This window comes from Anser cygnoides, chromosome 1, assembly GCF_040182565.1.
Source record: "Anser cygnoides isolate HZ-2024a breed goose chromosome 1, Taihu_goose_T2T_genome, whole genome shotgun sequence".
Lineage (NCBI taxonomy): Eukaryota > Metazoa > Chordata > Aves > Anseriformes > Anatidae > Anser > Anser cygnoides.
In genome coordinates this window covers 23,657,921-23,675,848 of record NC_089873.1, presented here as the reverse complement: position 1 = coordinate 23,675,848, position 17,928 = coordinate 23,657,921, and positions in this window count along the sequence as shown.

Genomic DNA, 17,928 nt, shown 5'->3' with positions numbered 1-17,928 from the left:
AATAATGTATGTTGTAAATACATGTATGCACATATACTGTTCTACACAAACACATGCTAAGCCATACATTTGCTAAAGTATATTTATCACACTTTATTTTGTGTTGTATATTACCATTAAAATCAAGAAAGTAGAGTCATATTTTCCCTCTAAATTCATAACTCCAGAAATGGATAAATGGGAACAGATGTGATGTAGAAGGAATTTTATTCTGGAAGACTGTCATAACAGTATTAAGCTCTCCAGCTGACTTCATATTCAATGGTAGAAACTTTGAACAGTGGGTGGTGTATGAGCACAGAGGCACACCAGTTTAGAGCACAGCAAGTAGTTCTTAAATATAGCCAAAGTAAAGCCTGGTGGAAGATTTAGAAAAAATAAGCAGCAGCTGATGCAATAAATAAATAAATAAATAAAAATGCTGGCTGGACATAATGTGTCACAACAGCCCATCACATTGAGATAATGTACAGCTGCAATGACGTCAACTGCCCTGTGAAGAGTCCTGTGATGGGGTCTTAGAATAATTCAACTGAATCAAAATAATAAAACAGGCTCTGTTAGCATATGCAGCATGGTGATAGGCTAGGATTTTTGAGTATCTTTTCAAGGTAGATGACTTCTGCCAAGAGCATGGGTCTGCTCACGTTTTGGGGATGAATAACTGCTGATTCATTCAGTTAGCAGTGTCTTTCAAAATTTCCCATAGAGCAAGCCCTGCATCTACAAGGCCAGAAGAATACATCCTGCTTCATCAGCATAATGATGATTTTCCATCCTCTGTATAGTAATGTTCTCACTAAGAGATTTTGTATTTTAAGTATGAGAAGTAGCAAAGAGAGAGAGCCTTGAAAGGTGCCACATTTCAGATTCTTTTACCCTGACACATAATTACCCAGAAAAGCCAGTTATCCGCCCCCGTTTTTTAGACAGCTAGAAAAGGATGATCTTGTGGTTAAGGCCTTGGGAGATACAAGCTCAGTAACTTGTTCTGAGAAAACATTTTAGTGTGCCCTTAAGCAAACTCTTCTACTGGCCAGTCTTCAGTACCCCTTACTGATAAATCACTGTTAATGGTCTTCTAATTGGCTTGATATTTCTAGGCTCTTTGGGTTGTTAGTAGGCTTCAGCAGAACACCTATAAAGTGTCAAACACTTGATGTTCCAATGCTATTTGGGCCTTTGTGCATTACTAAACTGCACATAACAAACAGTGAGTTAGGCCACTGGAGAACAGCTTTGGAAACACCAGCAATTTCCTCTGGTTACTAAAATGAAATATTATTAGTTAGAAATATTATTTATTTTTAAAATTCCAGCCAAATCAAAGCAATATTAAACTTTTCTAGGGACAACGCAGGTAATGTCATCTGTAATTAATGCTGCCCTTAACTTTCATTTGAGGTTTTCATGTTCCTAGAAATTGGCCAACTGGGATTCAGATTCAGGCTGATTTTTTAGGCTGTTTTCTTAGAAAATTTCTAGGTAGAGTAAGTAAACAATCTATTGTTTTAATCATTATGAAGTGCTGACACCTGTTTCCTTTGGAAGCTTTCAAGCAAAAGCTTGAAACACATCGAAGAAAGGCAGAGAAAGAGGAGGTCCCTTTCTCTTGTTTCCCCAAAATGCTATTCCACTCAAGCTGTGTTTTATCTCTGTAAGATGCCTGGTGCACATCTTATTTTCACTGCAGATGCTCCAGCACTCTGACCAAGCCATACATGTGCCAACACCAGTGTTTGTGCATTGAACCTGAGAGAACAGCATCAGAAAAGTTTGGAGTGCAGGACTTTTGCAGGAAAAGCACCTAGAAGTGGGGGAACTGAGTGGAAGGGGACAGGAATGAGGATAAGGCTGAGAAAATGACAACTCATGAGTCTGGAGAAGGGGGACATGGGGCTGAAGACTGGGATCTGACAGAGAAAAGAGGGTATGTAGAAAACATGGATGGGATGGAGGAAGACTGGGAAGAGGCTGGGCAGAGGCTCCTAGGATCTGGAGCAGAGCTCAGAAATCCTGAATCTCAGCAGCCCTTTGCCGTTCATAATGTTGCCCTCAAACCCCCTTTTAACTGGAAAGCGTTATGGAGGATAATGGCTTTCTACTATTGCTTCAAAGCCAGAGAACTGTGCCAGGAGCATTATTATCTCCAGTCAAGGGTCTGTCAGTGGAATTCACCTTCCCCACTCTGAGTATTTTGGTCTCAGAAATATTGTGGATAGTATTCAGAGAATGTATAGGTCACATGCTCAGAAAGTATCTGAATGAAGGCTACTTTCTCACTCTTAACCACCTACAGCCTGTGAATTATTGAGCTGCTTAATGTATTTACAGAGCAGGGAGTAAAACTAACCTGGTTTATTTTGGCATCAACCTTCTGCATTTCTTAAACACTCAAACTTATAGATTTGAAAAGATTCTTTCCGAATTGGGTCCACACCCAAATGTGCACTTCCAAAAATAACTACCTACCTAAATGATGACTAACCATCCATGGGTTTACCCAGCCATATGTTCCAACAGTCCATTTCTTATGGTATGCCATTTCTGGAGCTCTGAAGAGGAATCCTGACCTTTCTAAAAGAGGTCCCACTTCGGATATGGGGCCAATTTATAGCACTCACAAAATATTGCTATTTGTGAGATTTCTGATCAGGAATTGCTGGGATCATAAGTTTTCAGACTTGCTTAAATCAAAACCTGTTCAACTGATTTTTCTTCAGCTTTCCAGACTCCCTGTGAGACAGAGCATGCAGAACAGAAGCCCCAAGGGAGCTTGAGAGAGAGTTCTGAGCAGTGCAGGTGACAGGCTTGAACAAAAGCCACCTGTCGCAGTTAAGAAGAAAAATCATTACAACATACACAGTATGGTACAGCTCAAATGCAAAGTGAAGTGGAGAGGTGCACACACCTATGCTGAATGGCAATATGTTCAGGAGGAAGGTATGGTGGTGTAATTCATCACTTGCCTCTCACAGACAAGGAAATCATCCGATGATGGCAAAGAAGTGGGGCCTGGTTGTCACTTCTCAGTCCCCAGCCGCATGTTAAAAGGGAGATGGGACACCAGGCATAGAGGAGAAGTAAAAATAGAAAAAAAAAAAAAAGAAAAAAAAAAAAAGATCTGCTGCAGTCCTATGCAAAACTTATACCAAGCTACAAGGGACAAAGAGGAGCTCCTAAGCCTTAACCCATCCTTGTACCTATGTGGTGACGCTGTATCCTCCTTCTCTAGTCAGCTCTATGAATTACACAAAAAAGGCTCAAGCATTTATGTTAGAAAGGTTCACACAAAATATGCTGCATTTAGAAATATTTCAGCCAGAAATATCATTTTCAGCCCTGCACAAACACAGAAGTATTCCAGAGGTGAATCTCCTTTTATTTTGCATTACTTATCATACCGTCATAGGACGGTTTAGGTTGGAAGGGACCTTAAAGATCACCTAGTTCTGACCCCCCGAGTTGGAACTATCAGTGTATCATTGGCAAAAGCCTGGCCCAGGCTCCTACTGCACAGCAGGGGCGAGAGGAGCAGGAAGAGCTCTTGCCCTGAGACCTTTTGGGCCACGAGCAGCAACCCCCCTGGACCCAGGAAGAGCTGTCTCAGAGTACCAGTTAAACCTGAAGGACTACAGCAGTGCTGAGGGACCACTGTCATTAGAGCCATGCGTGTACTGCAAAGGCAGCCTGGGCTCTTCTCTCTGGCTGGTGTTAGGGCAGGACCTTGAGGCACTGCGGGCTCCTCCCGGCAGGGCTGCGTTTTGAGTCCTCCCCTTGTGCACGCAGACATGCACCCAGACACAGACATGCTGTCTTGGGCAACCTGTCCCTGATGTACCCTGTTGGGAAATTACACTGTATGTCTGCTGTTAGAAAGAGCAAAAAATATCCATCATCTAATTTAGGGCAGGGCTGTGAAGGCTCGATTAGCGGCTTCCCCCAAAGGACTAGCAGCTCTCTGCCCCCATGCCTGCTGCATACAGCAAATACACACCAAAATAGCTTGTGAGCCATTGAAACGTGAGATCTTGCCCCTTCTAAGCAAAATGCCCTCCCATCTTGTCAATATACATTGCTAAAGATCTTTTTCTTCTGTCTCTCTGATTGGTATTCACAGGGAGAAAGAGAGGGGTATGTCAGCACGAAGGAGAAACAGCAGGACCTTGGCAGCAGTGAGAGCTGGTTAAAAATCCGAGTGCTAACATCTCCTGCAGCCCCTCCATGGGGTGATTTGTTGGATAAAATACCAGGGGACCTGCTGTTATTTCAGACACTAGCCTGTTAAATGAGTGACCACCTTATCAATCTAATTCATTATTGTGTCTGAGCATCTCTTTTTGATATATTTCCATCCACATGTTCTAGAATGCCTTTTATATCAGACTGACATAGACTAATAGCTTGGTAGATTATCCGAGCAAGCAGACAACAACTGAGAAAATTATTGGTGCCTATTAATGTGAGAATGCTCACTATTATGCTAATTGTATATTCACAAAAGAGCCAGGGGGCAAATACACTGTACCTTCACTTCACAAAGTGTTTCAGCTGACGATATTACTGATTAAATTTGAATTCACACTCTTCAAAATACTTCTGCTTGACAACAAATTTCTAAAAATATATTTGGTGATGCATCTTGGTACCAACTCTTTGTGGTCTGCAGTAATTTTTTATCCTACAGAGTCATTGTCAAGTTGGATGACCCAGCTCAGTGTGGCAGGACTTTGAGGAATGGTAATGTCATTTCATTAACATGTGCTCTAGTGTTTTATTTTTAAGGACAATGATGACCACACACAAATACACACATACACACACACAAATATGAATGCTGCATTGCCCCTGTAGAAATATGTCAATCATATTTCTGCAACTGGAACATTTTGTGTCACTCATGGGTTCTGGTACATAGCTCTGTATAACTGAGACACCAAGTTCCTAGTTTTTCTTGCTGTTTTTCCCTGCTGTATATAATCGCAAGAAGTGTAGGAGTGCCCTTTTTAATAAAGTATTGCTATTTCTGATATCTTAACATACAGATGATGTAAGGAAAGAGCAGACAAAAAAGTCTTGTCCTAAGCTGCCACGTTGGGATACCAGTGTAGCATCTTCTCTAGAGCAGAGGGCTGGAGAAAGACCTTCAGAAAACCTCTAATTCATTCTCCAGCAATGAGGTGAGATAAATATTTGTTGTGTCCACTAGACACTTGTGTAGCTCATTTCTAAAATGCTTCAGCAAAGATCCCCAGCCTGTGTGGGAGCAACCTCAGAAAACACAGGATTCTTGTTTTATATTAATAAGTCAAAGGAACCTGTGCTGGGTGGCTTGGAGATAAAGACAAAGTAAGGAGAGCAGTCCTGAGGCAAGATAATATGCCTGCAGAAAATTCTTTCTACCTTACATGCTTTTTTTTCTGAGGCTACAATAAGTTGGAAGGAGATATGATCACTTTCTTAACAAGCAACCAAGGATGTTCAAATGCTATTGGAAGATGCTCCCACTTGCTGATCATTCTGCTAAATTTTCTACCTGATATGATTAGGCAGGGCTGAAAAAAAAAATAGTAAAACTAAAGCCTGATGTAAAATTATTATTAAAATGGGAAAGGGGGGCAACGCATTCTTCTCTTTCCCTGGGATCATTGCAATTAATTCACAAGGGTTTTATAAATCCCCCAACAGCTTAGTCAGAATAAGAGTGAAATTTTTTAGCCATTTCTGCTGAGATGTACTTTAAAAAGAGAAATGATGTTTCATGAGATACTTTGGCAGTTCTAAAAAAAATATACTCACCTCATTGTGAGATTAATGAAGTTGGAGTACCATTAGGAATAACCATCTCTGAATATCCTCTAAGGATGTTACTGTTATTACATTGAACACTCAGCAATCCTGCTGTAGCAGCATAAAAATTAAACTGATGAGCTGCAACTTAAGTATTTAACAATAAGATATCTAGTGAACTATTCAAATATGCTGCAGTTTAGCAATTCACAGCTGTAACTAACAGAGAATGCAACAAGAAGTATGAGAGAGATTAGTGAGAAGCATGCAGTGTGAATGCTGGGGAGGGCATAATAGATGGCAGAAGAACTGAAGAAGCAAAGATAGATAATTACTGAAGGGACAAGAGACTGTAGTAGCTCTGAAGTTGACAGGTAGCAAAGCATTAAATGTCCGATCCAAAACCATTGAACTTGATGATACTGTATCCATAGCAGCCAATTTTCCTGTTATCTTCTAACAGCTAAGGTGCTTGCCCAGGAAGATGACTGTCCTCAGCCCAGTGCAGATTTTTTCTTCCTTCTTGTAGTCAGGAATGTAGAAGCTACAGGCACAAAACAAAGGGAGGAGAGAGCAGCTCCAGAACTAAGAGCTTAGATGCTCACCTTTTCCATAACAGGTTAGGGCCACGTACCTTCCACCAGGAAATAACAACCCTCATTCAGTTCCCTCCAGAGTCTCTCGGACACCTAACTCCTGCCTATGCCTCATCCTAGGGCAAGGACTCACCTGGGAAGCAAACAGGCACAGACGCCTTCTCTGCTCCCCAGGGAATTTTTTCACATTGCATTGCCCAATCACTAAGAAATAATCCTGGGCAGCCTGTGCTGTAGAAGCCTGCTGGGAACCGAGCAGAAGTTGAGCAGCTTGCTGCCCACCCATCCTTTAGGAAGATGAAGTGCCTTTTGAGCATAATTTGTAATAGGAATCTTTATGTGGGTGGAAAAGGAAAATTATTTGTGACAGAGCATATGAGATGCTTTAGAAGCTGCACCCCAGAATGTGGAGCTGCAATTCTGTCTCAAGGGCTCCATTCAAAGATTAAGGTATTTGGTTTTGGCTTGAACTCAGTCCAGTACCTTTTCATTATAAATGGGCATTTCAAAAAGCCAGAAAACAACAACAACAAGCAAACAAAACAACAACAAACATCAGAAATGAGAAAAGCATCTGACTGATCAGACACTTGATCTGACACTTGTTGATACTATTTTTCATTGCCTCCAGGCTATTTTCCCTATTTTCACTCAGGGAAATAACTGTGAGTGAAATCAGAATCAATCTGTTCAAGTTTAGCCAACAGGGTGTTTTTTTGCCATCATATTTAATTACTTGTCCATCTTCTGGAACCCCCAGACTGATGTATGCATATGATTATGTATCATATTGCTTTGACTGACAGGAGGAATAAACAGAACTTCATATCAAGATCAAAAAAAAAAAAAGGGCCTAAACATACGTATTGGATAGCTTTGAAGCTCCTGAAGCTCCTTTTTTCTCGGTCAGTAAAAATCACAACAAAAAAGTAAAATGCAAAAAAGTTTATTATAATGTATTTGTCATAAAAATAAGTAAATTATTGCAATATCGAAGAAAGTGTACTGTGCCAAGAATGGCACATAAATATCACTTTTAAAATGCAAATATTGAACATGAATCTCTTTATTATTATTATTATTATTTACTTATTTTTAACTCAGGAAAGCCCTTAAAATGCAAGGCTATATCAAAAATGTTTGTATATAAGTAATAAATAGTTTTAGAATGGTTAATAACATTAAGTTCCTAGACAAGAGCAAAGGACAGCTATTTTTCTAGCCTGAAGATCCTCTCTGTGTAATAATGAGCACAATTCTCATGTTTTTCTCCAACATCAATGTGTTTGCTATAGACACAAACTGAGCTTTAAAGAGGATTTTGCAGACAATTTATACTGTAGCTGGTTTTTGCAGAAGAATTTGAACGGAAATAAGGTCTATTAACATCCATAAGTACAATTGCCCAAGACAGAAAAAAACATAAAGAAGAGGAAGATGCCATTCAAAATGATGACAATCACTGTAAAAATTGTTCCTTCTCTGTTTTCTATAACAACCATCAGTTGGTATGAAAGTGATTTGTCTTCTTTATTACAATTATTTTGATCTATTTTGTGTCCATATTGGTTTGTTGAGATAAATTGGTGGACTTCTGGCACTTCCCTTCAGAAAGTAAGGGAAAAAAAAAAAAGAAAGAAAAAAAAAAGACAAGATTTTTTAAATTACGTGAATATTACAGAGAGTAAAAAAAAAAAAAAAAAAAAAGAGAGAACAGGGGAAGTTACCTTTTAGTCCTGCCAATTTCAGCAATGTTTTCCTGATTTGAAATTGCAGTGGTTCTATAAACCTCGGTCATGCTTGATTTTTTGCTTGACCTTTTGTATGAAGAGTCAGGTGAGAGGGAATCATCAGTCCCTATGAAAGTGTTAGACTAATGAACACAATTTTGGGAAGGGAAAGCAAGGGTGTGAAGGGTGCTCTAAATTTAAGAATTTATTTTTCCATTCCCTTGACTCCCATCCAGCGGGTGTTCAGTGCTTTTTACAATGTTCAGCCAATACAATCTATCCTATTGTGGTTTTCAATTTACAGTGCAAATGATTGACTCATGTTGCTAGTTAATGTAGTGAATATGTTTCCACATGTTTCATCTGTGTGCTTTAGGCTGCATTGAAATCCCATCAGCTTGCAGTGCTGACTGTTATGCAGCATAAATAGAAGCTGCACAGAAATTTGAATTGGAAACTAAATGAAAGGGGGAAGAGACGATTTCAGCTGTCAATATCAATATTTACATTTTTATTTTTATGCATACTTCTCACATTTTAAGTGCTAGTTTGGGTCTACATATGAATAAAAGAGGAAACCATTTTTTGACTCAGATGTTGCTTCTCTGGGTACAGTACAAGCGGACAGACTGATGGAGACAGTCAGTGCTCAACCAGCATTGCCCACTTTCTGACCTGCACAGAAGGCATGTGCTGTCTGCCCTGACCAAAGAGTCATGTGCTACTGGTCCTACAGATGAAGACACTACCAATAATACAGACAACTTCTTCACCACTTTGTGACTTTCCAACTCATAGTTTAAGGGTCCCTAGTACAGTCTCCTGTGGGGAATCACCCCCTAACAGGACAAAAATCTGGGATAGAAACCTTTTACCAGATGCCAACAAATAGTGACCATTTGGTAGAAGAATTACATTTATTTCATTAATTACATTGCATTGCATTTGTATTGGCAGAAGATGTTTGTGGCATTACCACTATCATATGTATGCAGACACATTTATCTATAAACAGTCTGGAAGGCTCAGCTAAATACTCCTGTCTCAGTAGATGACGTAGGGATGTAGAGGCAAAGAGAGTGGTTGGAATATGCTGTTAGGCTGAAAATCTGCAGGAAAGAGCATTTCCTCTGTTCTTATCTCTATTTTTCTGTTTTATTCTTGAAGGCAGAAAAAGACACAATATATATTTCATAAGTATCCTTAGCGTATCCTGCATAGCTGCACTTGCTGTGTGGCTCTCTTTAGCACACTAAATGCTTTCACACATCCACATCTTAAAATATGTAGGGAATAGCTCCCTCCCCTGCAAAATAGAAGGCATTACTGCAAGCCAGACAGAATCAATCTACTACCTATTCCTTAAGTGTTGAATGAAAAACGACAACAACAACAACAACAACAACAACAAAACCACCAGGGACCTGTTTAATTGGTCTACAGCAACAAACTGCACTTACTGATCCATTTGCACTGTATTTGCTATGTTAATGGCATGTAATTATAGTCAGACATCTAGGTTGTAACTTCATTTACAAATACAATAGGAGTGTTGAAGATGTACGATAAAAAGAGCTCATTAAGGAAATTCTTCACTAAGAATAAACAAACATTGCGCCTCTTAGACTTCTCTGGTCAGAGGGCTGATATGTTTTTCCAATAAAAAGGAGATAAAATAAATATCTCTTTCATAGCATGTAGAGAGAACAATGATGTAAGAATACAAAATCTACAAGAACTACAGATGCTGGACCAGTCCACCTATCACACACCTATTTTGTCTCAAAAAGTATTTGATGTTCAATGCTTCAAGAACAGTGTAAGACAAGCATATTCAGAGAGAGATCTTTTCCTAAAAGGCCCACTTCCCTGTAAAATCAGGGCTTGATATTTTAGAATTAATTTTGATGAATTCTAACACTTGTGTTTGCAAGAATACATATGAAGTAGTTTAACAGATTATGCACCCTCTGTAAGAGGTATGTCCTGTGGTCTTTCCTAAGAAGTAAAATAATTAATTTTTTCACCAAAGATGAGAAAAAGCATTTTAGAGATTATTTTCTGTTTACATTTGCTCAACTGGTGTTTGGAAATATTCAAAGATATTGAGACCCCTGCAATACAAATAATAAATATAATGTGAGCATTGACCAAAGTCTCCCTTCCTCCCTAGTGTTAAGATTGTAAGTATGAAACTATGAGAAACACTGGAATGTATTTCAAATAAATTAAAATAATATCTACAATAATAAACTCTATAATTATCTGGCAGACTTATAAAGGTATTTTAACGTTCAGCTAATGGTGCCAAGGCAGGCTAAGACCAACAGCTGAGAGGAGGTTCTTATCAAAGTTATGATCTACAGGACCTGGCAGTTTTTTCTTTCTGTCCCATAGGTCACAACATAATTCAACATCTGTTCTTTTAAGGTACATCTGATCTTGGACTGCTGCAGATGTTAACAGGCATAGCATTCAGAGCCCATTTCTCCTCCCACAAGTCCTGATTACACAAGTAGCCCACGGCTAAGTTCAGGTCCTCAGCGTGCTGTCTGAAGTGGCCAAGAACAATCTTGTGAGGTGCTACCAAACCACTTACCTAAAACCATTCTGTTCCAGTTGTTTTCTGCATCCAAGCTTAGTCCCTCATATCAGAGACCTTCACAGAATCAGGAATTAAACCAGAAGTCTATAATTTTGAACATACTCCACTGATATCTAGGGAAGTTTTGCCATTAACTTCAAATAATGCCAGGATTAGATCCCAAACAACCAGAGCTCTGCTGTAAAAGGGCAGATCCATCTGTGTGGCATGCAAATCTGTTCACATGAGAATCAAAATGCTTCCCTTCTGCTGCAGGGTGGGTAGAAGGAGTGAGACACTCAGATTTTAAAACTGAACAGAAAAGTTTATATGTTAACCTTAGTTAAAATTAATATTATATTAGTTTGCCTGATCCTATGCATTTTGCCAACCCACATTTGTAGAACAGACTATTAACCTTGCTGTATAGTACCTACTGAAGGACCCATTATTTTTATTCCCATTATGTTTCTTTTGATATTGACAGTGTGATTGCAAAGGAGCGTTTTCTTACCCTTAGAAATTTAAACACTGGTTCTCAAAACATCCTCCCTGGAGTTACACAAATGGGAATTGAGTCTGCTTTATTGGAAACAGTTAATAAATGCCAATTTCAGGCCCTTTTGCTTGATTTTCCTAAGTGAATCTTCATAATGTTTATACACATCATTCTCAACATATGCTTAATATAAATGAGCAATCCACTAGTACCAAAAAAGTAAATCCAGACATATGCTGTTTTAATAAGAAGCTATTAAATCTGTCTGACAAAAGTGAATGTCAATCATTTTCCAGCATCTGATTTGCAGGATACCAAGGCGTGTTTATAGAAAAAGCATACTGCTAAGCTTCTGGGTTTCAACCATGATTTATGGCCCAAGACTAGTAAACAGGAAATCTTCACTCTTGCAATTAGTAAAGCATATGAATTTATGAAGACGTTGGCAGGAAAAAAATGATTTAAAAAAAAAAAAAAAGAAAAACCTATAAAAAGTTGATGATGAACAGGTTTCATCTCTATTATCATTTTCCTTAGAACTGGACAGTAGGCAGGGCACAAGATATAAAGCAGTTTAGGTCTCCATCTGTCACTGCTGGTACATAATATTTGCTGATACTTCTCTTTCTTCCCAAAGAACTTTTTCCAGATGACAAAGATGCACCAGAAATTAAGATCCGTCTGCAATCATTACCAAATTGTCACTGCCATAAGAGACGTACCCCTTCCTCTGCAAATTCTAATGGCAGAATTAGTAACATGGAATTGTTGATGCACTTTTCTTTCTTCCCTTTTCCGTTTTTATCCAGCAAATATTTTAAAATACACAATTACTTTTTGGTGTCCTTGTACAACTGGTGGGTTGCACATCATATTTATGGAGTTTAAATTGTCAGCCACAATAAGGGGTGTAGCCTTACTTAGACTGATTATGCTGTCTCAGTTTCTTTCAAATGATGAACTGGCTGAGGGCACAATATATATGTATATCTTCCAGTGCTGCACATCTGATTTTTCAGATATACCCCTTTAGCAAAAACAAAATAATGAGAATAGTTATTGATACAAGACGCCAAACCCATTTTACAATACAAAGGCAGGATTTATTAGGAAGATTGAAAAGATGGATGACAATTTGGGTAATTAACAGATGAATAAATATACTACAGTCTTGTAAAACAATTAGACAATAATGTCTCATTAAGAATATTATCTTCTTTTGCATTATAAGACCCCATAGTAAACTATAATGGGATATGCAGAGACATTGTAAGCAATGTGAGCTAAAAGAATAGTTTGTTCAGTCATCACAAATTTACAAAGGGAATTTTAAACACTATTTTTTTTTTAAGTTTTGCTCCAGATATAAATGCAAGAGAATTTCAAGTCAATTAACTGTAAAATCCGATAAGATATAGCCTTGTCTCTTCCATCTGATGGAAGTTGAGGAGTATAAGAAACAGCAATGATGAAAAATCTCATTTGATGTGCCTTAGTGGTCCTGTGCCAGAGAGTTCATATTTACAATTTGTCAAGAATAGCCTGGAAGTAGAAACTGCTAAGCAATTTACTGAAGGCATAAATCCCACCAGGAGTCAAGCACAGGCAAACTTTTAGTGAAATCCAACACTTCTCGAAATTAATAGGAAAACATACCTCTTGATTTCAGCAGGTCCAGGAATGTGTTGACTGTATCATTCACCGGTTCATCAACCATTTTTTCCCTGATCTGTTGCTTTTTTTCATCCTGAATGTATCCACTATGAAACCTGCTTCCCGTTTCATGCTAGAAAGAGATATGAAAAGAGGCTGTTTCAATTCAGAAGAGCAAAATGTTAAGAGTTTCATCTGATGGCCTACAACCGTGGTTTGATCCATCTAGTGTCTATGGCAGTGAGGTGAAGTGATTGCAGTGGGAAGACACCAGTCTTGGCTGCAAAGCAATCTTCATTCCTTGTGGTCTTTGGAAATGAAAAAAGGCAAAACCAAAAGCAACAGGGTGAACAATACACTTGTGGTGCACTGCTTGATAAATCCTTCTCAGTGGACACTGACAACTGAGGACTCTGTGCTGGGAACAGAAGGACTGGTGGGCTTGTATCATGACCACATTCAACTAAAAGTCATGTTTTAGTTGTTTTGTTGTTGACAACATCCAGAAAATCTCTAAATGTTTAAAGGGAAATATGTTATGGATTTGCAGTCTTTACTCAAGAAAGAGTTATGCGCAACATTAAACTTAAATTGATTTTTGGTGTTTGAGCACTAGCCTGGATAGTGGGCCTAATTATTATCTGCAGTTACTTAAATAACAATATTGAATGCCTGGGTTGTAACAGTTCCCATCTTTGTTTAGAATTATGTTTTGTGATGGAAACTCTTCTTGCACTTCTGAGAGATGCAGTTACTGGGGAATTGCAAACATCCAAGAAAATTCACTTTTGTTATTTAATCTGTGGTAGTTTTGCCTGCATACCCAGTTTAGAAACAAGTGAGGAAAACAGAATCTGAGCCATGGAGAAACCCATTGCTGATAAACACTTCTAATGGGAACATAAATCCTTGTTCATAAAGAGCTTAAACTTACCACCATCTTCTGATAATAAAGCTGGTCTTTGGTTACCTTTTCCACTAGCTTTGCACAAAACAGCCTGGAAACTGACCTGAACTGAGGCCCATCAGGAAATGCAAATCCACTACAGTCTAAATCACACCATTCTCCATCCTTTGTACAGAAGGTATTTTGGGACAGAAAATTTGCTCAGATGGAGCCTGGGAGGGCTATGGATCTATGCTTTATGTTCATTCAAGGAAACAGACCCACATATTAAAACATCGGTCAAATCAGAGAAGAAAAGTGTCTGTTTTACCCTGTCCAGCACTCCCTTGCTATCCTGAGAGTTGTTTGGCTACTACTTACGTTTAGGAAAAAATGTGCTTGGTTATTATATGCTTACTTCCTTTCAGAGTAAGGAAAAATAGACATAACTATGTGTGGCAGACTTCTCACCTAATCCTTCGCTTCTGAGTACCTCAAGTTCCCACTGAAGGCACACAAAACATTCTCCTCACAAATGCATCTAAGAAAATATTCAGGGGTTGTGTGTTCAACAGAAGCATTGACAGAATTTGGGTAAGGGTGCATCACATTTTCCTTACATTGTTGTGGTAGAATTTACTTTCTGAATGAGTCTCATTTAGATTTTTTTTTTCTTTCCAAAAAGCATTATGGATTTATAATAGCAGAAAAGGGTATAATTTCAGCCTCTGTGCTCTGAGTGATGTTCCTCTAATTTGCAATCACTTAATTAAGGTCTGACATCGCTCAGCTATTCTTTACACTTATGGTGGTTGGCCATCTGGGCTTCACTAATAAATAAGCACTTTAATGGCTGAACCACTTAATAAACTTTCAGTGAGAGAAGAGGGAAATTAAGTCAATTCTTTCATTATGAAAATATGCTATGCCATCTAATTGTTCAAAAGCAGATGTCACTCATATTCAATTAAGCTGTTTAATGATCTGCATGCTTATTACTAACTTGACTAAAGGTTTGACACAATTAAATATAAATGCTTGGTAAGAGTTTAGCTGTTCATGTTTCTGATTTTCACTATTTCCCCAAACTATCCACTTCAATCTGTGGGTTTTTACATTACAAATTTGTACTTTCTCATCTGAAATCGGGGTTTTTGAAAATAGTTAGCAAACATATTTTTCTTATTTTAACTTCCAAATGTATAGTTTTAGTCTCACAAAGAAAGTGTCAAATAATTAAAATGTGAGGCAATCAGCAATGATGTTGGTTAGACAGAGAGAAAAGTTCCCCAAGCAAGATATTTGTTTAGCGATTTAGGTTTTTTCATTAGTGACAGATTGGAAGAGATATTAAGGCTGCTTTTTTTTTCTTCCTTTTTTTTTTTTTCTAAACAACTTCTTTTAATAGGCCAAGTTTTATAACATGTGAGTGAAATCTACTTATATATATAAATTCCTCCTGATTACTTAAGAAAGAAAAAAAAAGGAAAAAAAAATAAAAAGACATGCAATGCATGGAATATGCACTGATTATTAAAATACTATTCATCACATCATTTTTTTTTATAATGTGCTTCCCTCTGTCTTGTTCCTCTCATCCTCCTGACTTCTTCAATTAGCTAATTAGTACTTATTATTTACACAAAATTCAGCATGGATTATCTCAATTATGAACTTAAATCAGAGTTGCAGATTTCATGGACATAAATGCATTGTGAAGTGGCTCTCACAGTGTTTCCTGGCAGAAATAATGAAATTGTATTGATTAGCTGTAGGTGATCCTGGCTATGAAGTCGTACAGACTTTATGAATGAAAGAAACTTTATGAATGTTGTGCCTCCCACAACAATGTGTGCATGATAATTACTGCCATTCTGCATAACTTAACCTCACAGTATTCAGTGTCCAAATCCTTTTCTTAACCTTGCCATGGGCACTAAGGTCATTTATAGGCGGTCTAAACAAACATTTGTAGGAATGGTCTAGACATAGTCTAGGTATGGTCTAGGCTGGTCCTGCCTGGGGTAGAAGGACTAGAAGGCCTTTTAAAATCTGACTTGCCATTGGATTCACAGTAGCCATCTATTTATTGTAAGCAAATTAAATTTTTCAGAGGTGCTGAAAATTTCAAAATGGTTACTTAAAAAAAAAAAAAAAGAAACATTTCATCCCTAATGCAGATGTCATGGGTGGAGGGCTTCTTGATAAGGGGTGGGAGGCCGAGCCCTGAGATATTCATCGTCAGTGATCTCTTTATTTCCAGACTCCATGATGGGAAGCAGATAATCTGGGAGCCGTGGAGGCCCAGAGCCACCCACATGGTAATGCAGCCCTAGAGCTTTAAACCCTGAAAGCTCAGGCACTTCATCATCTGGTACTTCAGCCAGCTGGCAAGCCTCCAGCTGAACACTGTCTGTGCTCCAGCAGGCAGCCTTCAATGGGATGAGTTTCTGCAAAATATTTGTGTTTAGATATAATTGTCATTTCCATTTTACTAAGGAATTTTTAGCCTGCTCTTGCCACATCAGAGCCTATTTTTTGTGCTGGGTCAACAGCCCACAGCAGCACTTCTTCTGCCCATTTCTCTGTCTCTGTGGGAGTGTGAGGCTACCTGTAACGTGCTGCTCTAGCCTCTAATTGTTAGATGTGTCTGTGTGTTTCAGAAATAGTCAAAGGTACCCTTTGAGTAAGGGTTTTGCCATATGGGTTTTCAAGGCCACTGCATTCATTTTTGGAACCATCTGTAAACAGTTTAGACTGGAACTCACCTCACCTGTCCTCTTCCACGTTCAGAAGTCATCCATCTCTGTTGGGAAGTAGGCACATTTATTTTCCTATCCATCAACTAAAAATAAACTTGTAATTGTGAGGATTTTACAGTTCAGACAGGGCTAAAATCTGTGATGTAGAAAATATTTTAGGTTGCTCTGGAGGAAAATACAGATATATTAATTCAGATACATATGAAAGAACATAGCCAATCTCAACTCACTGACAACTAAGCTTTTTTGGAAGCTGAAACACAAACAAGTTTTATCCACTTGTAATGTTGTTCTCTTTTCTTCCATCTCCTCTCCTTTCTCTATTGCGTACAACTTTCAGTTAGGTTCACTGCGGATTAGTCAATACAATCCTATTGGATTATTCTAGTGCACTTCTTAATGCTTCTTAAGAAAGTCGCTTTTCTTTCCTCCCTCATCTGGGACTCATCTGGGTGAAATCTCACTCTGCCTTCTTCAGAGTACACTAAGTACAACAAGGGTCTTTTCAAAGGGCAAAGGGCTACCCACATCTTTAAAAGGATGAAGCTCTCTGCACTAAGTGCTGCAACTACTCATCAGAGGAATCAGTCTTTCACTTGTGTTGTTTCATAGGAACGGGTAAGCTTGTCCTGCTCGCACTCAGTGCTGAACATCCATGTCAGTGTGGTCAGTACAGTTCGGGGCTTGGTATGGTGATTCACTGTGCTAACATTGTCCTGTAGCTTTTGGCCCACTCAGAGAATAGGTGGTATATAGCCTGTGAAGTTCTGTAAAACACTGTGTTTTTTCAATCTGAAGAGAAGGGCTGATATTATCTAAGAATCTTATTTCTGAAAACCACTCTGAAATTAAGAAAGACAATTTTGAAACTTGAGCAGATCTCCAAACTTCCTCTAATACAACAGATCCGAAGAACTAATCACAAGTCGAAACAGAAAGTAAGTACAAATATTTGTGGTACCTTACCCAAGGCTTGCCCTGCCCATTTGGTCTTTCTAGCCATGGCTACCTGTCACCGTATGTTCATCAGTGAATCCAGTTTAAGAGGTGACATCCCCCATTTCCACCAGTTAGTTATTACTGTTACTCCTTCTTAGTCCTGGTAAAACAATGTTTTGTGTGACTGTTCCCACAGCTGCACTTGTGGGAACACAGACTAAAGTGATCACATTTTATTTCTTTTTAAGGAAATTTTGTTTTAAGCCAAGCCATTTAAAAATTTTTTTGGAGAATGGCCATGATCAAATCCAGAAGAGACAATTTTTTTTGAGAGGGAATGTAGGGGAACACAGCGGAGTACAAATGTAACTATGGAAGTGAATTTTCTGCCACAGAAATATCTGTTTGTGTGGAGAGAGGGTTGTTCCTCCCCCCCCCCCCGCAGCAATCCACTGAAATTTAAAAATTGAAATATTGCACTTAAGCTCT